Consider the following 26085-nt stretch of genomic DNA (forward strand, 5'->3'; position numbering starts at 1 on the left):
AGTATTTTTTTTTTTTTTTTCATATGTTTTCTTGAGAACTGGTTTTCAATGTTACTGAAAAATATGGGAACATAAGTGGTAAAGTAATGACTGCTGCAGCTAAAAGTGAGAAAGCATCTCGAGTAGAATCTTATATTTAAATATATTCTGTCCATTTTTATATAATTTAATCAATTATATTAAAAGACGTTGCAAGGATAGGTGGAATAGGACCAGGGTATGTCTGCCAGGGGCAAAGGTTGATGACGTTGTAGAGCGGATATCATCTTTTAAGGGCACAAAGGGTGATATAGTTGTACACGTTGGCACTAATGATATTAAGAGTAGGAGACCGGCGGAATTACTTAGCAAGTACAGGTCACTGTTGAAAAAAAGCAGTGAATTAGGGTTGAACTTGAGAGTGTCTGCAATTCTGCCCAGACACGATAGGAGGGAGTATATGATGAGAGCCTTGTCGATCAATTCGGCCCTGGAGGGATTGTGCAAGGCTCAAGGGGTAGAATTTTTTTCAGCCTGGACTGTACTTGTTAACAGGAGAGATTGCTTCTACAGGGATGGGATACACTTAAATAGAAAGGGTGCAAGAATTTTTGCTGATGCTGTCGAGGCAGTGTTAGGTGGGTCGGAAAACTGCTAGTTGGGGGGGATACAAGGACTAATAGATTAACAGTAGCCACTGGCAGAGGTGGAAGTGATTCTTGCACTGCTTCTATTCAAATGAGCAGAAGTCTGAAAAACAAGATGCAGGATATTTCAGAGACTGCTGGTAGTCATTGCGTTACAAGTAAACACATGGGTTGTGTTAGGGTAGCTAAGAATAGAAACAGGTGCATGTATACCTGCGTGTACACCAATGCTAGGAGTTTGGTAAATAAATTTGATGAATTTGAGGTATTGCTCAAAACATCAAAGGCAGATATTGTTGGGATATCAGAGACGTGGTGTCACACAGATATAAGTAATGCGGAACTGGAATTTGGGGAATACAATGTATATAGAAAGGATAGACAGGACAGGAGGGGAGGAGGGGTTATGATATTAATTAAGAAACACATAAAGTCAAAGGAAGTGAAGCCAGTTGACATCGATGGACAGGGCAGTGTCGAGTCAGTTTGGTGTGACATAAGCATAGGGAAATCAAAATTGAGAGTAGGAGTGTGCTATAGGCCTAATGACTCTGATGAGTATAATAATATATTGTACAGGGAAATAGAGTGGGCCAGTAACATTCGTGAGGCAACAAGAGGGAGCAATACTCTTGATCTGATTATCAGTAGTGATTCTTCATGCATTAAGAACCTGCAGATAAATGAACCACTAGGTGGCAGTGATCACAGTGTGTTGAAGTGGGATTTACTCAAGGAGGTAACTACCATCAGAGGTAAAGGGAAGGGATTTTGTTTTCGTAAAGGCTACTATGATGGTCTGAGACAGTATTTAAATTCTATACAGTGGGACCAACTGATGATGTTACCAACAGCAAACTCAAAATGGGAAGCATTCAAGGAACTAATCTTGGAGGCTACCAGGCTTTACATACCAACTAAGAAATATTGTTCAAGGTTTAGGCCTAAATGGTTGTCAGATGGACTAATGAGACATGTGGCAGAGAAGAAAAATGCATGGGATACATACAAATTAATGGGTGATATGGAAGCCTATGATAGATATAAGTTGGTCTGTAACCAAGTCACAAAGGAGATTAGGCAGGAAAAGGCAGACTACGAAAAATCCTTGGCAAAGGATGCAAAGAAAAACAGAAAGGAGTTCTTTACATACTTGAACTCGAGAAGGAAAGGGATGAATCAGATTGGTCCACTGGATATTGATGGTTCAACAGTTGAGGATCCTGCTCAGGTGGCTAACAATCTAAACGAGTATTTTGCATCTACATTCACACATGAGGAGTTATTCAGGAAGGAGAATGATGTAGGTAAAGTAAACATTGGCAGTGAGCTGGATGATTTTGTAATAACCGAGAGGAAAGTGGAGGAGAGATTGTTGAGGATAAACATAAAAAAGGCACCTGGGGTGGATGGGATCTATCCAGTTATATTAAAGGAGGCAGCAAAGGAAGTATGCAAACCCCTAGCCATAATTATGAGAACTTCTTTGGACTCAGGGGAGGTACCCATAGACTGGAGATGTGCAAATGTAACCCCAATTCACAAAGGAGGATCAAAGGCTGACACAAGTAATTATAGACCTGTTAGTTTAACTTCTGTTCCAGGTAAATTAATGGAGGCACTGGTTAAAGAAGCACTGCAGGATCATCTAGACAAGAATTCAGTTATAGCTCAGACGCAGCATGGTTTTGTTAAGGGCAGGTCTTGCCTGACCAATTTGATTGGATACTATGACGTAGTCACAAAAGAACTGGATGCAGGGAATAACTTTGATATTATATATTTGGATCTCAGAAAGGCTTTTGATACTGTTGCACATGGAAGACTGCTGCACAAATTGGAGCAGTGTGGCATTGGAGGCAAATTGCTGCTATGGATAAGGGGATGGTTGAGTGGCAGAAGACAGAGAGTGGTAATCAATGGACACTGCTCAACGTGGACTAATGTTATTAGTGGAGTTCCTCAAGGTTCAGTGTTGGGTCCATTGTTGTTTTCGGTGTTTATGAATGATATTGATGATGGGATATCAAGTTTAATGTCTAAGTTTGCAGATGATACAAAGGTTGGCAGGGTCGTTAAGGACACTACTGACGCTATGCTGCTGCAACAGGATCTGGAAAGGTTGAACAGATGGGCTGAGAGGTGGCAAATGAAGTTTAACATTGACAAATGTAAAGTACTACATATGGGTAACAGTAACCCCAGAGCAATGTATCAACTCTGCGGTACTACACTGACAGTGGTGGAGAATGAAAAGGACCTGGGGGTAATTGTGCAGGCAGATATGAAGTTCTCTGAGCAGTGCAGAAGAGCTGCAAGAGTAGCTCATGGTGTCTTGTCAATGATATACAGGAATTTTTCTAGCAGGGATAAGGAGGTGATTATTCCCTTGTATAAGGCAATGGTTAGGCCACATCTTGAGTACTGTATACAGGTCTGGAGGCCTCATTTCAAGAAGGATGTAGAGCTGCTGGAACGGGTACAGAGAAGGGCAACAAGATTAGTAAATGGAACAAAGGGTTGCTCTTACGAAGAAAGGCTTAAGTTTTGCAAATTACAGAGTCTGGAGACTAGGCACCGGCGAGGTGATCTGATAGAGGTGTATAAGGCTTTGAATGGTTTGAGCATGCTCAATGCCAATGGGATTCTTCATCTTTCTCAGAATAATCACCTCAGAGGGCATAAATTCAAACTGAGGAAGGACGGATGTCGGATAGATGTGCGGAAATTTGCCTTTGGCCAGCGGGTGGTTGGTTGGTGGAACCGACTTCCATCACTTGTTGTTGAAGTTGATAGCCTAAACAAATTTAAAGCTCAACTGGACAGGTATTTCGACCGAACGGAGGGGTGAAATGGGAGAGGGTTTTTTTTTTTTTTTTTTTTGGCTGATGCTGAATAAGCTTGCTTTCTTGCATCATATGCCTCTACTAATGCTAATGCTAAAGAGAGGTCATTAAATATTTGGCCATAATAATGGGTACATCAATAGATTCAGAAGTAATCTCTAAAGACTGAAGGTGTGCAAAGGATGAAGTGAATAACTACAGATCTCTAGGCTGGAACTCTGGGACAGGGAAATGATTTAGGTTTTTGACACATCAACAATGAAGATATATGAGGGCTTGATAAATGCAATAAATAGAATATTCAGTCATCATTCAAAAGAATATATGAGTATAAATTTCTGTACATAAATTTCAGATAAAATCTGAGTTCAGCAGAACTAAAACAATTAAAAGATGAATTACTGGCAGAATTACTTAACAAGTACAGGTCACTGTTGAAAAAAAGTCATGAATTAGGATTGAATTTGAAAGTGTCTGCAATTCTGCCCAGACACGATAGGAGGGAGTATATGATGAGAGCCTTGTCGATCAATTCGGCCCTGGAAAGATTGTGCAAGGTTCAAGGGGTAGAATTTTTTTCAGCCTGGTCTGTACTTCTTAACAGGAGAGACTGCTTCTGAAGGGATGGGATACACTTAAATAGAAAGGGTGCAAGAATATTTGCTGATGCTATCGGGGCAGTGTTAGGTAGGTTAGAAAACTGCTAGCTTGGGGGGATACAAGGACTTTTTTTTTTTTTTTTGTTTGTTTGTTTAGGAGCATTAGCAACAAAGGCCATATTGCTCCGGGATATGCGGTGGTCATTCCCTGACCTTTCCGCATCCTCCGTATTCGGTGGTGACGGGCTCGAACCCCAGTCTAATCAAGAAGCGTGTGCTACGCACTGCTGCTCCTTCCCACCTGGCTACGGAGGCGCCGATACAAGGACTGATAGATTAACAGTAGCCACTGGCAGAGGTAAAAGTGATTCTTGCACTGCTTCTATTGGAATGAGCAGAAGTCTGGAAAACAAGATGCATGATATTTCAGAGACTGCTGGAAGTCATTGCAGTACAAGTAAACACATGGGTTGTGTGAGGGTATCTAAGAATAGGAACATGTATACTTGCGTGTACACCAATGCTAGGAGTTTGGTAAATAAATTTGATGAATTTGAGGTATTGCTCAAAACATCAAAAGCAGATATTGTTGGGATATCAGAGACGTGGTGTCACACAGATATAAGGAATGCAGAACTGGAATGTGGGAAGTACAATGTGTACAGAAAGGATAGGAAGGGAGGAGGGGTTATGCTATTAGTTAAGAAACACATAAAATCCAAGGAAGTGAAACCAGTCGACATTGCTGGACAGTGCAGTGTCGAGTCAGTTTGGTGTGACATAAGCATTGGGAGATCAAAATTGAGAGTAGGAGTGTGCTATAGGCCTAATGACTCTGATGAGTATAATAAGAAACTGTACAGGGAAATAGAGTGGGCCAGTAAATCAGAGAGTCTTATAATGGGGGATTTTAATTTCCCAGATATTGACTGGAATTTGTGGGTTGTTCACTCACACACTAGCAAGGCTTTTGTGGATGATTGTTTTCTACATCAGCATGTTTTGGAGGCAACTAGAGGGAGTAATACTCTTGATTTGATTATCAGTAGTGATTCTTCATGCATTAAGAATCTGCAGATAACGGAACCACTAGATGGCGTTGATCACAGTATGCTGAAGTGGGATTTACTCAAAGAGGTCACTACCATCAGGGGTAAAGGGAAGGGTTATTACTTTCGTAAAGGCAACTACAATGGCCTGAGACAGTGTTTAAATTCTATACCGTGGGCCCAACTGATGATGTTACCAACAGCAAATTCAAAATGGGAAGCATTCAAAGAACTTATCTTGGAAGCTACTAAGCTTTACGTACCAAATAAGAAATACTGTTCAAGATTTAGGCCTAAATGGATGTCAGATGATCTAATGAGACATATGACAGAGAAGAAAAATGCATGGGATATATATAAACTGTTGATGATCCTGCTCAGGTAGCTAACAAACTAAATGAATATTTTGCACTGACATTCACACATGAGGAGTTATTCAGCGAGGGAAATGCCAGAGGTGTATTCAACTCTGGCAGTAAGCTAGATAATCTTGTAATAACTGTGAGTAAAGTGGAGGAGAAATTGTTGAAGATAAACACAAGAAAGGCACCCGGGGTGGATGGGATCTATCCAGTTATATTAAAGGAGGCAAGCAAAGGAAGTAAGCAAACCCTTAGCCATAATTATAGGACTAAGGGGAGGTACCCATAGATTGGAGATGTGCAAATGTGACCCCAATCCACAAAGGAGGATCCAAGGTTGACACAAGTAATTATAGACCTGTGAGTTTAACTTCTGTTCCAGGAAAATTAATGGAGGCACTGGTTAAAGAAGCACTACAGGATCATCTAGACAAGACCTCAGTTATAGCTCGGACACGGCATTGTTTTGTTATGGGGAAGTCTTACCTGACCAATTTGACTGGATACTATGATGCAGTCACAAAAGAACTGGATGCAGGGAATAACTTTGATCTTAGAAAGGCTTTTGATACTGTTGCACATGGAAGACTGCTGCACAAATTGGTGCAGTGTGGCATTGGAGGCAAATTGCTGCTATGGATAAAGGGATGGTTGAGGGGAAGAAGACAAAGAGTGGTAATCAATGGACACTGCTCATCGTGGACTAATGTTATTAGTGGAGTCCCTCAGGGTTCAATGTTGGGTCCATTGTTTTTCTGTATTTATAAATGATATTGATGAAGGTATATAAAGCTTAATGTCCAAGTTTGCAGACGATACAAAGGTTGGCAGGGTTTTTAAGGACACTACTGACGCTATGCTGCTGCAACAGGAACTGGAAAGTTTGAGCAGATGGACCGAGAGATGGTAAATGAAGTTTAACATTGACAAATGTAAAGTACTTCATACGGGAAACAGTAACCCCAGAGCAACGTATCAATTCTGTGGTACTACACTGACAGTGGTAGAGAATGAAAAGGACCTGGGGGGTAATTGTGCACATAGATATGAAGTCCTCTGAACAGTGCAGACGGGCTGCAAGAGTAGCTCGTGGAGTCTTGTCAATGATATACAGGAATTTTTCTAGCAGGGATAAGGAGGTGATTATTCCCTTGTATAAGGCAATGGTCAGGCCACACCTTGAGTACTGTATACAGGTCTGGAGGCCTCATTTCAAGAAGGATGTAGAGCTGCTGGAACGAGTACAGAGAAGGACAACAAGATTAGTGAATGGAACAAAGGGTTGCTCTTATGAAGAAAGGCTTAAGTTTGCAAATTACAGTGTCTGGAGACTAGGAATCGGCGAGGTGATCTGATAGAGGTGTATAAAGCCTTGAATGGTTTGTGCATACTCAATGCCTATGGGATTCCTCCTCTTGCTCAGAATAATCACCTGAGAGGGCATAAATTCAAATTGAGGAAAGACAGATGTAGGATAGATGTGCGGAAATTTGCCTTTAGCCAGCGGGTAGTTGGTTGGTGGAACAGACGGCTCAGCTGGACAGGTATTTGGAACAAATGGAGGGGTTAAGTGGAAGGTTTTTTTTTTTTTTTTTATGGCTGATGCTGCATAAGCTTGCTTTCTTGCATCATATGCCTCTATTAATGCTAATTCTAATGAATGAGGTTAATTCATAAAATCAGGATAATTGCTCGATTAAAATATGATACATCATTAAATAGTGGCTAAAATCTCACACATAAGGGAGACAGCCCTCAGAAAAAAAAAAAAAATGCATGAAATGACTGACCATGTCGTATGCAGAGGGAAGCAAGAGCAATTTCCTTTGTATAACTACAAAGGTTGGCAGGGTACTTAATGATGGTAATCAAGACATGCTACTGCAACAAGATCTAGAAACATTGGTTCGATGGGCTCAGAAATGCCCATTAAAGTTTAACATTGACAAATAGGTATTGCATTGGGAAACAGTAATCCAAGATTAAAGTCCTAAATGTGTGGTACTACACACAGGGTAGTATAAAATGAAAAAGAACAGGGAGTGACTATGCAGTCAAATGTGTTCTCTGAGCAGTACAGAGAGGCAGGCGGATGGTACTCGAGGCTGTCACTCTCAGGTGACAAGCTGGGCATCTAAAATGCAGATTGGAACTGGTATTCACATGACATGAGTCAAGGGGACCAAATTTTGGCCAGTCATTCCGCCACAAACAAATCCTGCTTACACCTTGACGATGGTGGGATTATTAGTAATCCTGGCTTTATGGCCAGGATTACTAATAATTCCTCTGTGCAAGTCCTGAAATACAGGACCTCTTATACTGGAGGTGACCACCCAGATGCAAACAGATCAAGGTGTGGCATTCACACCACCGAGGAATACTGCCCCCCTGTGTTACTAGCCAATGGGCCAATGTTAGATGACTGATCAACCAGTGCTATACCACCATTTGGCTTATTCGAGACTTGAACCTGTGAAACCCATGTTCAGTCTCCACAGCAAAGCTCTGGCAACTCCCCCCCCAATTTCTTTCATCATGGATACATTGATGTTTTTTGAGATTATGATGGGCATTATACAATCTTCCTCACATTTCAAGGATACAGCTCTAAAAACACTGTTTGCAGGCTGGCTGCTAAAGAGTACACAAGATGAAACTTACTCGTGACTTTCTAGGAGGTATCCAGATCAGCTAGTGTAAAATCCTGCTGCCTAAAATGTGTAAAATCTAAAATCTACACATTAAAAGGCGTAAAATCTACTCTGCCAGATAGTGACTAATGATTATGAGTAGTGTGTATGAAAGGGGCATTGTCAGGTCCATGTTATGTCAAAGAGCTGGGTATATTCTTGCCATATGTACGTATTGCCACATATACAACATCAAGTGGACCAATCTGATTCATCAACTTCCTTCTGGAGTTTACATAAGTAAAGAACTCTTTGCTGTTTTTCTTTGCATTCTTTGCCAAAGATTTCTCATAATCTGCCTTTGCCTGCCTAACCTCCTTTGTAACTTGCTTACAGACCAGCTTATATCTATCATAGGCTTCTGTATCACCCATTAATTTATATGGTTCAGAGTCCCTCAGGGTTCAGTGTTGGGTCCATTATTGTTTTCTGTATTTATAAATGATATTGATGATGGTATATCAAGCTTAATGTCCAAGTTTGCAGACGATACAAAGGTTGGTAGGGTTTTTAAGGACACTACTGACGCTATACTGCTGCAACAGGATCTGGAAAGGTTGAGCAGATGGGCTGAGAGGTGGCAAATGAAGTTTAACATTGACAAATGTAAAGTACTACATATGGGAAACAGCAACCCCAGAGCAACGTATCAACTCTGTGGTACTACACTGACAGTGGTAGACAATGAAAAGGACCTGGGGGTTATTGTGCAGGCAGATATGAAGTTCTCTGAGCAGTGCAGATGGGCTGCAAGAGTAGCTCATTGTGTCTTGTCAATGATATACAGGAATTTTTCTAGCAGGGATAACGAGGTGATTATTCCCTTGTACAAGGCAATGGTCAGGCGACACCTTGAGTACTGTATACAGGTCTGGAAGCCTCATTTCAAGAAGGATGTAGAGCTGCTGGAATAAGTACAGAGAAGGGCAACAAGATTAGTGAATGGAACAAAAGGGTTGCTCTTACGAAGAAAGGCTTAAGTTTTGCAAATTACTGTGTCTGGAGACTAGGCACCGGCAAGGCGATCTGATAGAGGTGTATAAAGCCTTGAATGGTTTCAGCATGCACAATGCTGATGGGATTCTTTCTCTTGCTCAGAATAATCACCTGGAGAGGGCATAAATTCAAACTGAGGAAAGACAGATGTAGGACAGATGTGCAGAAATTTGCCTTTAGCCAGTGGGTAGTTGGTTGGTGGAACAGACTTCCATCCCTTGTTGTGGAAGTTGATAGCCTAAATAAATTGAAGGCTCAGCTGGACAGGTATTTCGAACGAACGGAGGGGTGAAGTGGAAGTTTTTTGTTTTTTTTTGGCTGATGCTGCATAAGCTTGCTTTCTTGCATCATATACCTCTACTAATGCTAATGCTAATATCCACAAATTTCATTATTTCATACAACATGTCTTCCCCACCTTTTCTTACTACTGAATATATCATGAATATTCAAACTAAAAGAACAAACTGATCTGCAAAAAGATCAAAACCAAACAAGCATATCCTCATTCATTTCAAAAATATAATGAAATTTTTTTCAGTTTCAATCTCAAAGAAATTTTTTTCAGTTTCAATTTCAACCCAGACTTAAAGTGAGTGTTGATTCCTCTCACTTTAAGTAGTACTTGTATATAGGTCGGATATTCCCTGTCAGAGATTTAGTAATTTGGAATCTCTTCTTTTCAATCTTCTCTGGCTTAAAATCTCTAGACTCCCATTCTGTCAAATTCATCTGTTGCCTCCATCGTTCCATCAACTCCACAAATCACTTGGAACTCTTTGACTTCCTCTCTTTGAAACTCAACTTTCTCCATCCAAATTTCCTAACAGTGAGATAATTTTCCTAGACGATTTTAATGCTTACAACTGCAGCTGGCTTCCGTTTTCTAGTCATATGGCCCAAGCTAGTCAAAATTCTGAGGCTTTTGCAATTACTGATGACTAAATGGTTTATCTACCTACCAGAATACCAGCCAATCCAAACAACACAGCCTAAATAATAGATTTTTTTTTCACAAGCAATCCTTCCAAATACACAGTCGAGGGGGTTGTTGTTGTTGTTGTTTGGTTTTTAGGAGCATTAGCAACTAAGGCCATATTGCTCCGGGATATGCGGTAGTCATTCCTTGACCTTTCTGCATCCTCCGTATTTGGTGGTGATGGGCTCGAACCCCGGTCTAATCAAGAAGCATGTGCTATGTAGTGCTGCTCCTTCCCACCTGGCTACGGAGGCGCCCAGTCGAGGGGGAGTGGTCATTTAGGCATCACAGATCACAACCTGGTAATGGTCTATTCTCCAATGGAGTCTTTCTCTCATGACCATTCTCAGCCTTGTGCTGTTTGGAATTACAAGAATATAAAATGGGATCATCCCATTTTGTATTATAATCTGCGAGACATTAGAAATTTTAAAACAGTAATGAAACCGAGGAAAAGATTCCTCGGTTTCATTACTGTTTTAAATTTTCTGATGTCAATGTTGACTCAGCTCATGACAGTGTAATTATTTTTGTAAGGATGAAATCCTTTATTTAGTGCTGAAAATTAAGCTAAGCTATATCTACGATCTAGTCATTATATCACCGAACATAAGGACTCCTTAATATATCATCAGTCAAGTTAACACTCAACCTTAAAATTCTTGTCCTTTATCTAAACCTCGTTTTTCCAATAAATGCACAAAGGCAGTTCAAGATAAGAATGTTGCATATTACAATTGGCTTCATCCAAATCTCCTGGTTCATATTCTGCCCAATGCCAAAGCTTATAACAATTGTAAAGCAGTTATTAGTAGCTTCTGCAATTAATTCCATGAATGCTTCATATTTAGAAATTGCTGTTGCTAACCTCTTTAGTTGTCTACTCTTGGTATGTTTTTTTCATTTTTTTTTTTCCAATACTGATATCAGTTGATATGGGTTTAAATTGTAGACTGTAATTTTCAGGAAATACATATGAAGGAAGGTTGTTCCAGAAAATGACAGTTGAATGAATAAACGAGGAAGATGAAATGTTGATTCTGTGAGTTTGAAGTTGGACAGTAAAATGGATGTTGGCTGGTGGTGGCACTTGTTTGGACTGCTTTGAAAGAGAGAGCAGCAATTATAGAAGCCAATTCAGAACAGTGCCCATGGAAGTATCTGTAGAAAAGGCATGCAGCAGAAACAGTACGTCTATGAGACAGCGAGTGGAGAGACTCTGTTAGAGAGGAGTCATTAATTAACCAAACTGCCCTCTTCTGAATGGAATCTAGAAGTCTGAGAGAGGTTTGGGGGGGCACCGCCCCAGATGTGGGAACAATATTCCATGGTAGGGCAGATTTGCAATTTGTACAGCGTGAACAGCTGTTTGGAAGAAAAGTAACACCGAGAGCGAAAGAGAAAACCAAGTTTTTTAGATGCAGAGGAAGCAATATTTGTAATATGCTTGTGCCAAGAGAGGAAAGATTAGAAGCCATGGTAATCCCCAAAAGATATATCACTTTGCCTAGAAATTAGTGTCACCAAAGATAAGCATTGGAGCAGAAGAATCCTTTTTGCGAGATATAAGACAAGACTAAGTTTTAGAAGGATTGAAATCAATTAAGTTGTCTTTGCCCCACTGGAAATCAGCATTTAAGGAATTGGTAGCGGATGTTCAAGAAGTTGTAGTTGATTTAACAGGGCAAGGTTTCTCAAGATGGAAAGTGGAATGCAACATGCTATCATTGGCAAAACTATGGATAGGATTTCCAGTCAATGGAAGAAGGTCATTAATATACAAGAGGAAAAGAGTCGGGGGTAGAACTGAACCTTGAGGGACACCAGCATTAGAGGAAAAGTTAGAAGAGAGAGAGCCACCATTTACCATCACCCTCAGTGAGCGAACAGAGAGAGAAAACTGGATAACCAATTACTAAAAACAGTTGGCAAACCATAAGATGGAAGCTTGTTTAGAAGACCTTTATGCCAAACACGATCGAAAGCATTTGAGATATCAAGAGCAACTACTTGTGTTTCACCGAATCTTTCCATTGAATTAGTCCATAAATGGGTAACATAACCCAGAATATCACCAGTGGATCGACACTGACGGAATCCATACTGGCGATCATTGATCAGACAGAAAGTTTCTAGGTAGTTTAAGAGTTGGCGGTTAATTGATTTCTCCATTACTTTAGAAAGAGTAGAAGTAATTGCAATGAGATGATAATTTGATGGGAGGGATTTGTCACCCTTTTTAGGAACTGGCTGGATATGAGTAAATTTCCAAGAAGAAGGAAAAACACCTTTGGAATAAGAAAGTGAAAAAAGGCGGCAAAGAATAGGAGTAAGTTCAGGAGCACAGGTTTTGAGAACAAGTGGAGAAATACCATCAGGACCTGGAGCTTTCTTAGCATCAAGATTCATCAAAATCCTTCTGATATCCTTTTGACGGAATACCACAGGAGGCATTGAATGGAGCGTGTTGGGAATGGTGGGAGGTGTTTTACCAAGATCATTAATACATGAGCTGGAAGAAATATGGGATGCTAGAAGGTCAGCTTTATCCTTGGCTGAAGTGGCAACAGAACCATCTGGTTTGGACAGAGGTGGGAGCAGATATGGGCAAAAGTTGCGGCCAATAGCTTTGGAAAGAGACCAGAATGCTCGGCTACCATTAGGGCAAGAAGCAAGTTTTCTACTCTTAGCCTGTTCAAACTCTAGTTTGGACCTGTTAATAACTGCTTTACAACTGTTGCGAGCTTTGGTGTAGGCAGAAAATGAAACTGAAGAATTAGAAACAAGCCAATTACGATATGCAACATTCTTCTCTTGGACAGCCTTAGCACATTTATTGGAAAACCAAGGTTTAGATAAAGGACGAGATTTTAAAGTGGAGTGTGGGATAAAGGATTCCATTCCTGCAAGAATAATTTCACTGACACGATCTGAGCAAACGTTGACATCAGAAGTTTTGAAACAGTAATCAGACCAAGGAAAAGAAGAAAAGAAGTCTCGCAGGTCATCCCATTTTGCATTCTTGTAATGCCAAACAACACGTGGTTGGGAATAGCCATGAGATAAAGGTTCCATTGGAGAAGAGACAATCACCAAGTTGTGATCTGAAGTGCCTAAAGGACCTCCCACTTCGACCGTGTACTTAGAAGGGTTGTTTGTGAGAAAAAGATCAAGCGTATTGGCTGTATGATTAGGATTGTCCGGTATTCTTGTAGGTAAATGAACAATCTGTGCTAGGTCATTAGTAATTGCAAAAGCCTCAGCATCTCGACCTGCTGGGTCGGTGTGACTAGAAAACGGAAGCCAGCTGGAGTTGTGAACATTAAAATCACCAAGGAAAATTACTTCACTGTTAGGAAAGTTGGACTGGAGAAAGTCAAGTTGCAAAGAGAGGAAGTCAAAGAGCTCCAAGTGATTAGTGGAGTTGGGAGAACGGTAGAGACAACAGATGAATTTGACACAATGAGGTAGAGAGATTTTAAGCCAGAGAAGATCAAAGAGAGGAGATTCCAAATTGCCAAGTCTCTGACAGGGAATATCAGAACAGACATATGCACAAGTACCACCTTTGAGGCGAAAGGAATCATACAGCGAATAATTTGGGCAACTGAGATGATCCAACCGATAACTGAGATTCTGTCAGAAAAAGTACATGGGGTCTGGCAGACTGCTAGTGGAAATGGACATCATTGAGATTAGAATTGAGACCACACATATTTGTGTAATGAACCAGGAAGTGTTTGGGAGGTTTAGATCTTTTTGCAGATAAGCTTACTCTATTAGTTTGACAATTCATGGTGTATTTAATAGTAAGAAAAAGTGGGGGGGGGGGGACATGCTGTATGAAGTAATGAAATTTTTGGATATGGCGCACATCACATGGTAAGAATATACCCAGATCCTTGACATAACATGGCCTCAACAATGCCCCCCCCCCCACATACACAAGACTCGGACTCCCACCAGTCACTATCTGGCAGAGTCGAGGTAGCAAGATTATACACTAGCTAATCCGGAAGTCTCCTAAAGAGGTACCAATGGGTTCGGTCCGGTGTACTAACTAGCAGCCGGCCTGCGAATACCGTTTTAGAGCTGCACCCTCGAAATGTAAGGAAGATTGGATCTCGTCATGATGTTCATTATAAACTCTGGTAACACAGAGGGGTGGCATTCCTCCATGTGGTGTGGGTGCCACACCTCAACTCCTGCTTGCATTGGTTCACACCTGGGTGGTTACCCGCAGTGTGCATGTGCATGGAGGTTATACCCAGGAGTAGTATATATACTGTACTGGATAATAAATAAAGACTGGTAAAAATAAACAAATATTTATATTTCATCAAAAATAAATCTCTCTGTTTAATGTTATAAGCCACTTAATCTTATTAATTTTCATAAACCAAATGTGATCACAATAAGCAGCACTCAACTGTATCAGTTGATGTTGTTGTTGGTATTAAGTTTAATGACACAAGGGCTACTGAAGCCAAATTAGTCAGTTCATAATTTATTTCGTATAACTTATAACAATTGAATTATATAAATCGTATAGGCCAGTATGCTAAGAGTTCTATGCTGGCATGATTTCCAAGAAAATGGGATAAAATCCAGACTGCATTCAATTTGCTGAATGACTGAGAGGTGCTAGAACAGATGGATAAATAAAGAGGACAGTCTACAAGAAAGTTGCAGACTGTAAATTGGGTGTGACAGTATGCAATGGGGTGGATCTTCTTCCAATTATAAAAAACAGGCGTGCAAGATGAGTATGCCCAATTTCTCAGTCTTGCTAATACCACTTCTCCTCGTCTGTTTCATCTGAATCTGGAGAGCCACAACTCACAACTCGGGATCTTGTTTTATCTGGTAAAGTTTGTTGTTGTATTAATTTTCCAGATCTGTGACCAGTTTCCATAACAGGCCTTGCAAATAATTGCCAGCTTGTAATCCATATAAGGAATTTGGATGCTGTAAGAAGGTAAGAGGTTGTTTAGCAGCATGATCAGCAGTCTCATTTACCAGAATTCTAGACTGTCCCAGTATCCAACTGACTGACTGGACTTGCTGCAGGAAAGTAACTGATAGTTTTCAGTGTAGGACGACATGAAGAGAAATTCTCCCTTATGGCAAAGACTGCACTGAGAGAGTTAGTATAGATTAGGGCAGGTGAAATAGAACATTCAGCAATCTTGCCAAGTGCTAGCTTTATGGCATACAGCTGAGGAGTGAAGATATTGCATGTGGCTGGCAATGAGGCTGCAACTGTAAATGAAAGGAAAACTGCTACCACACCTACCACATTGTCAGTTTTTGATCCATATTGTACAGGTATTGCAGCTGAGATCAGAATGGGCTGCGTGCAACTGTCTGATATTGCAAGAAGATAAAATATCCTTTTCCCATCGGAGAATGTGATCATCATGAGAGGCATGAAATTGAAACCAGGGTGGTACAGGGAGTTGTGTCCTGAGAAATGTCACTTAGATCAATATTCCAAGTATGAAGAAGTTCGTAAAGTCTGAGAAATGCAGGTCAGTCTTTGTGTGGCTTACTCTCATAAAAGGAATCCCACTGGGTATTAAACAGATACTCCAACTAGGATGCAATAGGAAAATTCAGATCTTAACAGCATAGTGAGACAGCAATGTTTTTCTGTAAAGTTATAATGGTGGATCATATGCTTAAATGTAAAGGCATTGGACTGAAGAAGTCTTGAAAGCTCCCAGGGCTGTCCTTGGAGCACTGTGCTGGATAATGTTTAGCCATTCTAATGTGCTTATCCTAACAGAGTCGCACACCAGAGAACTGTAATCCAGGCATAAACGGATTAGAGACTTGTAGAGGTGTAGTAAGGTATACCAATCATCTCCCTGTGGCATGGACAAGACTGATTGAAGTATATTCAAATGCTTTAGAGAAGTAGTCTAAAGTCATATGAGTGATGTGAGCTTGGAAGTTTAGCTTGCTGTCTAATATCAGTCCAACAAATCTAACAGTATTAACAAATGGGATTTGAGTTTTGTTTATTTGTAGTTCAGGATCAAGATGGAGAGCCTGTAGCTTGCAGAATTGAGTTGCAGCGCATTTCTTTTCTGATAATCGATAACCGTTCCACGAAGTCCAGGATTCTATTTTGGTTATGGCAAGTTTGAGCTACCATTTGATGGTGTTCAAACTTTGAGATCGACAGGAAATGGTAAGGTTGTCCACATACATGTAAACTTCAATGGTTTTTGGGATATCCCATGTCATGTTGCTATCACGAATTGCAAATAGTGTTGAACTAAGTGTCAAACTCTGTTTGCCTTCCTCCTGAATATGAGAGAGACAGAGAGAGAGAGAGAGAGAGAGAGAGAGAGAGAGAGAGAGAACGTTTTTACATCAGACCTAAAAAGAATGCAGGTGTAAGAAATTTTGAATTATTTTAGGCAACTGTCCCCTTAGTCCTAGATGGTAAAGATCCATTATAACACCATGATGTCTAGTAGTGTCAAATGCCTTTTCAAGGTCTATGTTGACCATGACTCATTGTTTCATGACAAAGGCATTGCAGATACGAGATTTGGCTGTGATGAGGTTCTAGAGTTGATCTGTTTTTCCAAAAGCCATACTGATGATCTATCAGGAGATTCTGTGACTCCAGGATCAAAGTGAGCCTTGTATGAATCATCCTTTTGAAAATTTTATCCATTCAGCTTGTGTCAGATATTGGCCTATAAAGCAAAGATCCTTTCCTGGCCAAAACCACAGAAGGATGTTTGCCTGGTTTCGGTAAGGCGATAATGAAAGAATGGCTGTACATTAACTCTTTTCTCTTTCATAAACAGCTTCTGATAGGATTATTCTCACACCGAAACAGAAGAAATGATGCGTAAAAACATCTACTGCTTCATCTATTTCTTTATCTTTAATGACATCAAGAAGTAATGAAAACTTGTCTGCAAATGGGAGCTTGTACAGGAAGGAGGATAGGCATTTTCAGAGAAGATTCAATTGTAGAAAATCAATATGGTACACAAATCCTCTTCAAATAAATACTTCAGCATAAAGTAATGAACACCATTTGAGTCTGCAGCACTGTTAGAAGATCTATTTAATGATTCTTTAAGTTTTATTAATGTAAAGGGTTGGTTGTACAGGAAGGAGTGGTGCGTGGAGAAGTTGATTTTTTACCTGCACCTGCTTTGATGTTCTGGAAGGAGGATGCATAAGAGGCAGAAGCAGAGATTTTCATTTTTTTTTTCATTTATTGAGTAAAACGGCCCCTAGCCAAAAAAATCTGGCAAATCCGCCATACATATAGAAATAGTATAGTACAGTATACAATTATTTACAATACAAATTTCACATTCCAAATCAACTGTACTGTGCAATGGTCATCCCCTCAGCTACAGCACAACAACCTGGCAAGTAGGCTAGAGCAGAAACTGATGAAGAGACACTGTCCACAGATAAGCACAAGCATCACACCCTAGAGACTGAACACCACAACGAGCTGGACAAGTAGGCTACAACAGAAACCGATGAAGAGACACTTTCACAGTGAGCACAAGCATTACACCCTAGAGATTGATCATCGCCGGTATTCTCCAAAAGACAGAGTTCAACAAACAGCCATCTACCAGCAGCCAGAGAGCTCAACAGAAGTTATTCATATTAACCAGCAAAACCAAGCTGGAAGAAGGTGTTATTGCAGAATCAAATCCAAAAAAAACAGCTAAGGCTTCTTGCCAACTGCACTGGCAAGAGCAGAATTGGACACCCGCCCATTAAGGAAAAGAGTACCAACATCCTGTCCATCTCTTTTCCTATATAAAAAATAACGTACTGTTCCATGTAAAGAAGAGGGTAAAGTCCACCAATTCATCCATTATTCAACCTTAACTCTCACAACTGAAAAAATATATTCCTTCTCATGAAAACTGAATTTGCAAAATTTGGAAAGACAATAAAATTTTCCCTTGTTTTAATAAGTATTGGCTCAATCTCATCCACCAGACGAATTACATTATCAATATTATTCAGTAAATCCAAACGCAAATCAGCATATTCCAAATTATTCCATTAAACACAACATGTTCCCATGTTTCCAGATCACCACAAGTACAGTTGCATCTTGCTACGATTCCAAGACTATTCAGTTTAGCAAAAAATGATCTGTGACCTGTTAGTAAGAATGTACAACGTAGATTTGGTACTAACCAGATTGGTTTAACATAATTCACACCATTAACATAACGGAAAAATTTGAATGTTATTCTACCTTTTTCCAAACAATTTCATCTGTTTTGCCATTTTTGTAAAAGGAGCTCCTAAATCCTCTTCTTTTCGTTTCTCGAGTCATTTAAAGTGTTAATTTCGATGCCCAGCAACTCGGATTTTATACCTCTTCTCAAATAAAAGGATAGGCTGCTAAACACTAACTGCAAATCACGTGGAATTTTGCCAGCTAACACTTTCAAAGCTTCTGTGGAAACTGTTCTGCAGGCCAGAACCATTTTGAGTAACATAACTCTATATATATAATAGAGCTTTCTGGTGTTGCTTACTTTGATTGCATGGCCAACCCATGCAATCAAAGCAACCAACCCATGCAACCCAGATTGATGAAGCATATGTAACAATCAGCAGAAAAATGAAATCATAAATCAAATGGAGTGCTTTCCCCTTTATCCTCCATTCTATCCACATTACTCTTGAGATCATTGCAATAAATTTCTTCACTTTCTCTGATATTTCTCTTTCCCTGGAGAGATTGTGTAAGGCTCAAGGGGTAGAATTTTTCTCAGCCTGCCCTGTGCTTGTTAACAGGAGAGACTGCTTCTACAGGGATGGGATATACTTACATAGAAAGGGGGCAAGAATATTTGCTGATGCTATCGAGGCAGAGTTAGGTGGGTCGGAAAACTGCTAGCTTGGGAGGATACACGGACTAATAGATTAATAGTAGCCGCTGGCAGAGGTAAAAGTGATTCTTGCACAACTTCTATTGAAATGCAACTGAGCAGCAGCCTGGAAAGCAAGGCAATGGGAATTTCCAGGACTGCTGGGAGTCATAGTGGAAAAAGTAAATACATGGGCTGTGTTAGGGTAACTAAGAGTAGAAACAGGTGCATGTATACTTGCATGTACACCGATGCTAGGAGTATAGTTAATAAATTCGATGTGCTTGAAGTGCTAGTCAAGACATCAAAGGCAGATATTGTTGAGATATCAGAGACATGGTGTCACACAGACATAAACAGTACAGAACTGGAATTTGGGGAGCACAATGTGTACACAAAGGATAGACAGGACAGGAAGGGAGGAGGGGGTTATGCTGTTAGTTAAGAAACAAAATCTAAGGAAGTACATCCAATTGATGTGGGTGGACAATGCAATGTTGAGTCTGTTTGGTGTGACATAAGAATTGGGAAAGGAAAAATGAGAGTAGGTGTGTGTTATAGGCCTAATGAATCTGATGAGTATAATGAGCTTGATTTGATTTGATTTTGATTTTTGTGGCGCAAAAACAGCAAGGTTATAGTGCGGCAGGAAAAGGTTAAAATATAAAAAGGTAAGACAGGTAACTTTTAAAAAGGTTACTTCATCTAAAGGTGCATACAGTCATATCAATAAATAAAATCAGTACAATGATAAAAGCAAATTGTATATTTCATATGAGTGTATACATATTGATCGACTTTAAAAATTTAAAAACTGCTGATGCATTGTCGTTGTCATTTAAAATCTGACTGAGTGTATATGGCTCAGTCAGATGGGTAAAAGCAGTAAAACAAGCATTTATAAAACTGGTACAATCACATAAAATGTGTTGGACAGATAAAATGGTGTCGCATTGCTCACACATAGGAGGGTCATCAGCATTCAGTATAATGAGCAATTGTGCAGAGAAATAGAGTGGGTCAGTAAATTAAAGTGTCTTATAATAGGGGATTTTAATTCCCCAGATATTCACAGGAATTTATGGGTTGGTCGTTCACACACTAGCAAGGCTTTTGTGGATTTATTGGATGACTGTTTTCTACAGCAGCATGTTCGGGAGGCAATTATAGGGAGTAATACTCTTGATCTGAATATCAGTAGTGATTCTCCATGCATCAAGAATCTGCAGATAAAGGAACCACTAGGTGGCAGTGATCACAGTATGCTGAAGTGGGATTTACTCAAAGAGGTAACTACCATCAAGGGCAAAGGGAAGGGTTTTTGCTTTCATAAAGGTGACTACGATGGTCTGGGCCAGTATTTAAATTCTATACAGTGGAACCAACTGATGATGTTGGTTCCACTGTATAGAGTTCCACTGTATCAAAATGGGAAGCATTCAAAGAATTAATCTTGGAAGCTACTAGCTTTTTCATACCAACAAAGAAATATTGTTCAAGATTTAGGCCTAAATGGATGTCATATGAACTAATTAGACATCTGACAGAGAATAAAAATGCATGGGATACATAAAAATTAACATGTGACACAGAAGCCTATGATAGATATAAGCTGGTCTTTAACAAAGTTACAAAGGAGGTTAGATTGGCGAAGGCAGATTAAGAAAAATCTTTGGCAAAGGATGCAAAGAAAAACAGCAAAGAGTTCTTTACTAATGTAAACTCTAGAAGGAAGGGGATGAATCAAACTGGGCCATTTGATATCGATGGTTCAACTGTTGATGATCCTGCTCAGGTAGCTAACAAACTAAATGAATATTTTGCATCGACATTCACACATGAGGAGTTATTCAGGGAGGGGAATGCCAGAGGTGTATTCAACTCTGGCAGTAAGCTAGATAATCTTGTAATAACTGAGAGTAAAGAGGAGGAGGAATTGTTGAAGATAAACACAACAAAAGCACCTGGGGTGGATGGAATCTATTCTGGACACTTTTTGTCACGAAGAGAATGGGCTCCCACATGATTTATAGCAATACAGTTCGAACACACAGCCTCTTTATTAATGTCTTTGCTGCACCTCCGTAGCCAGGTGGGAAGGAGCAGTAGTGCGTAGCACACGCTTCTTGATTAGACTGGGGTTCGAGCCCATCACCACCAAATACGGAAGATGCGGAAAGGTCGGGGAATGACCACCGCATATCCCAGAGCAATATGGCCTTAGTTGCTAATGCTCCTAAAAACCAAATAACAACAACAACGTCTTTGCAATTTTTATATGTATGGCCTTTCCCAGCATAATGGCTGCATATAGGATCTTGTCATCTACATGTTTTGGTAGTATGCCTAAAACCCTGACAATTGTAGCATACAGTCACAAGATAGAAATCGTTTAACCTGTATGACATCAGTTCCACAAACAAGCAATGCTGTTTAATTAGAAACATTCTAATTCTTTGTGAAACCTCCAAAATCCAGTTATTTCCAGAATCACTCCTGTTTCTACTTATGAAGCGAACAGTGACCTCAGCAACCATCTCCTCTTTAATCAATCCCAAATGCAAAAGATGTTTCTCATACATGTCACGTAGAAGATCATCCTCCTGAACTTCCTTACTAACATCATACACAATTAACTTCATTCCAGGTCTTTTGGGAAATCCAAAAGCTAATCCAAGCCCAGCTAATCCAAGATGAACTAATGAGGCATATGGCAGAGAAGAAAAATGCATGGGATACATACAAATTAACACGTGACACGGACGCCTATGATAGATACAAGTTGATCTGTAACCAAGTTACAAAGGAGGTTAGGCAGGCGAAGGCAGATTACGAGAGATCCTTGGCAAGGGATGCGAAGAAAAACAGCAAAGAGTTCTTTACTTATGTAAACTCTAGAAGGAAGGGGATGAATCAGATTGGTCCACTTGAGATCGATGGGTCAACTGTTGATGACCCTGCTCGGGTAGCTAACAAACTAAATGAATATTTTGCATCGACATTCACACATGAGGAGTTATTCAGCGAGGGGAATGCCAGAGGTGTATTCAACTCTAGCAGTAAGCTAGAGAATCTTGTAATAACTGAGAGCAAAGTGGAGGAGAAATTGTTGAAGATAAACACAAGAAAGGCACCTGGGGTGGATGGGATCTATCCAGTTATATTAAAGGAGGCAGCAAAGGAGGTAAGCAAACCCTTAGCCATAATTATAAGAGCTTCCTTGGACTCAGGGGAGGTACCCATTGACTGGAGATGTGCAAATGTGACCCCAATTCACAAAGGGGGATCAAAGGCTGACACAAGTAATTATAGACCTGTGAGTTTAACTTCTGTTCCCGGAAAATTAATGGAGGCACTGGTGAAAGAAGCACTGCAGGATCATCTAGACAAGACTTCAGTTATAGCTAGGACACAGCATGGTTTTGTTAAGGGGAAGTCTTGCCTGACCAATTTGATTGGATACTATGATGCAGTCACAAAAGAACTGGATGCAGGGAATAACTTTGATATTATATACTTGGATCTTAGAAAGGCTTTTGATACTGTTGCACATGGAAGACTGCTGCACAAATTGGAGCAGTGTGGCATTGGAGGCAAGTTGCTGCTATGGATAAAGGGGTGGTTGAGGGGAAGAAGACAGAGAGTGGTAATCAATGGACACTGCTCATCGTGGACTAATGTTATTAGTGGAGTCCCTCAGGGTTCAGTATTGGGGCCTTTATTGTTTTCTGTATTTATAAATGATATTGATGATGGTATATCAGGCTTAATGTCCAAGTTTGCAGACGATACGAAGGTTGGCAGGGTTGTCAAGGACACTACTGACACTATGCTGCTGCAACAGGATTTGGAAAGGTTGAGCAGATGGGCTTCGAGGTGGCAAATGAAGTTTAACATTGACAAATGTAAAGTACTACATATGGGAAACAGCAACCCCAGAGCAACGTATCAACTCTGTGGTACTACACTGACAGTGGTAGAGAATGAAAGGGACCTGGGGGTGGTGGTGCAGGCAGATATGAAGTTCTCTGAGCAGTGCAGACGAGCTGCAAGAGTAGCTCATGGTGTATTGTCAATGATATATAGGAATTTTTCTAGCAGGGATAAGGAGGTGATTATTCCCTTGTATAAGGCAATGGTCAGGCCACACCTAGAGTACTGTATACAGGCCTGGAGGCCTCATTTCAGGAAGGATGTAGAGCTGCTGGAACGAGTACAGAGAAGGGCAACTAGATTGGTGAATGGGACAAAGGGGTTCTCTTACGAAGAAAGGCTTAAGTTTTGCAAATTACAGTGTCTGGAAACTAGGCACCAGCGGGGTGATCTGATAGAGGTGTACAAAGCCTTGAATGGTTTGAGCATGCTCAATGCTGATGGGATTCTTCCTCTAGCTCAGAAAAATCACCTGAGAGGGCATAAATTCAAATTGAGGAAAGACAGATGTAGGATAGATGTGCGGAAATTTGCCTTTAGCCAGCGGGTGGTTGGTGGGTGGAACAGACTTCCATCCCTTGTCGTGGAAGTTGATAGCCTAAATAAGTTTAAGGCTCAGCTGGACAGGTATTTCGAACGAACAGAGGGGTGAAGTGGAAGTGGTTATTTTTATTTATTTATGTTACTTTTTTTTTTTTTTTTTTTGGCTGATGCTGCATAAGCTTGCTTTCTTGCATCAAATGCCTCTACTAATGCTAATGCTAATGCTAAGCCGTGTCAATTTTTCGCACTTTTTTATTTCTTCTACGTCTTTTTTAGTTTGCATCTCTAAAACAATGCAACGATCAAATACTTTTCTTACCTGCCGTATCCTGACTCCTCTAACGAGTTTCTCATTTCCTTATCCACAGCAATTTGGACATCTTCACTACTTTTAAGTACAGAGTCGTCATTAGCTTGAATTAATAAAACATGCTAATAATCATATGATGTAGTCGCTTCATCGTCTGAAGAACTCACTTTCAAGACCACATCCTTTGCAACAGAAGTTACATCACTCTGAACTACATCACCATAAAGTTTCAGATTTTATTGGTTATCCGTATCTTGCCTATAATTCTGAGCAGATTCATGCATACATTCAAAGTTCCAAAACATGGCTTCAAGAAGATCCCATCTAGACAGTATTCCTCTGATTGAACTCCGATTGATACCACTCTCCTTGGAAAAAAGGAAATTTTCCAAATCTTTGCGTAATTTAAATGTTATTTCTGTAAAGCTATGAGTATTATCTCCTCCGAAATCATCATCTGCATGAGGCAGTTTCTCTCCCCAGAAGAAGTCATGCTTTTTGACAACAGGATTAAAATTCATGTTTTCATTCCTAATTTCTTTTGAACATGATGACAAGATGCTCACTTAAGTGTTGTTCCCTATCTCAATTTTAGATAGAAGAATTTTCGTTTTTCTCAGCCAAATTCATATTACTCTGAACATTTTTCTTAACTTTACGTAATTCCTTTTCCCAATCACTTTTAGGTGTATTGATCTTGACTTTCCTCTCATTATTTTGTCTTAAAACGGAAAGATCTACTGCATGATGAACACTGTGATCCAATGTGATCTGCATGATGAACACTTCCCCACCGTAGCATAACCGCCTTTGACAACGTGTTTTATGGAATATTCAGGAGAATATTCATCCCTATTATCCTCACTATCCAATTCTACTAACATGATAGCTTTTTTTCGAGAGAACCTCCTCCCATTCCAACATCTTCTCACCTACACCTCCAGAGATAGAGACCTCAGAAGATTCTTTGCTTTGACTCAGTGAGTGACAATTCACCTTGAGATATACTTGGATCCTGAAATTCTAGCTTATACAAACAATTCCAATTCTTCCTTAATCCATGTTTGAAATTTGCAGACTTAGCGGTCTCTGTAGCAACAGCGAGATCAGACTCATTAGCACCACTTTCAAGGTTCTTAGAACCTGCAATCTCTTTCAATTCAATGCCACAAATTTTTTCACATGTGAGAACAACCCAACCCTGTGTGTAACTGACTCCATTTGATAAACAGTTTTTTTTATTATTATTATTATTATGAGAGGACATTAATAACCACATAGGGGGCACTACCAGCATTCTCCCTTCGTTAACAATGGTTGTATAGACCTTTCTATTTAAATCTAAAATTCTTTAAATTTATATATCTTTTCCACTAAGAAGATATTTTGTTCCAAACTTAGATGAAACTAATCAGCCAGATATACACTTCCACCTACTTGAAGTCCCCTTCATCCATATCTTGCAGATTTTAAAAAATAGCTCTTCAAATTTAAGTACCAGCACTATGCTAAAGCATAGGCAGCTGGAACTGACAGTTAGAACAGAGAATGCTCTAACTGCCAAAACAGACTTATCATAAATCTAGCTTGAATATTACCTTTCCTTGCTTAAAAATGGTCAAACCTGGTAGACCTTATCAGAATATATCCGTGTATCACAAGAGTATTTAAAGTAAGCACTTTAAAACCATATTTATAAACACTTTTAACAAGAGCACATATAATTGCAACTCAGCTAACCGCCAATGTTGACTTCCCCCCCAAGAAGCAGAGATTGTGGCAAATGATTCTGCTAGTGTATTAGCAACTTCTTCAGGGGTAGACACCTCTTTCCCTTTCCAGTGAAGTATCGGAGAGGGCAGCCGAAATAATCTGCCATTTAGGGCCTGTATCCCTCTCCAGATGAGCCTTGTGCCGGTGTATTTTGTAATTAATGGTTGAGCCAAAAAGTAATCCATGAATCACGTTTTGCTTTCCATCTAATTTGTCTTGCTTTAGCTTTAAGTCTTTTATAAGCAATTAAGTTACTAGTGGTAGAACACTTGAAGAAATTATTCCAAGCACGGTTTGGAATCTGTATTCCACCAGTGATTTCAGTGAATGCAATATGTCTTGGATTTTGCAAAAGAAGCATCAGATGCAGTCAGAATCTGATTGGTTATGTAAGTAGTTACATCATCAGTAGATTATTTTTGAACTAGATAATATGAATCAGAGCTGTACTACTCAATATGTTCTACGTTGATAATAATATTGGTAAAATA

General features: G+C 39.9%; 1 protein-coding gene across 1 annotated transcript in view; it reads right to left on the reverse strand.

Annotated features, from left to right (window-relative positions):
• shot (dystonin-like protein short stop) overlaps nucleotides 1-26085 on the reverse strand; it is a 1739701-nt gene that overhangs the window by 1629663 nt on the left and 83953 nt on the right. The gene's annotated exons all lie outside the window — the stretch shown is intronic.

Source organism: Mastigoproctus giganteus, chromosome 9 (genome assembly GCF_048544385.1).
Source record: "Mastigoproctus giganteus isolate SK-2022 chromosome 9, ASM4854438v1, whole genome shotgun sequence".
NCBI classification, from domain to species: domain Eukaryota; kingdom Metazoa; phylum Arthropoda; class Arachnida; order Uropygi; family Thelyphonidae; genus Mastigoproctus; species Mastigoproctus giganteus.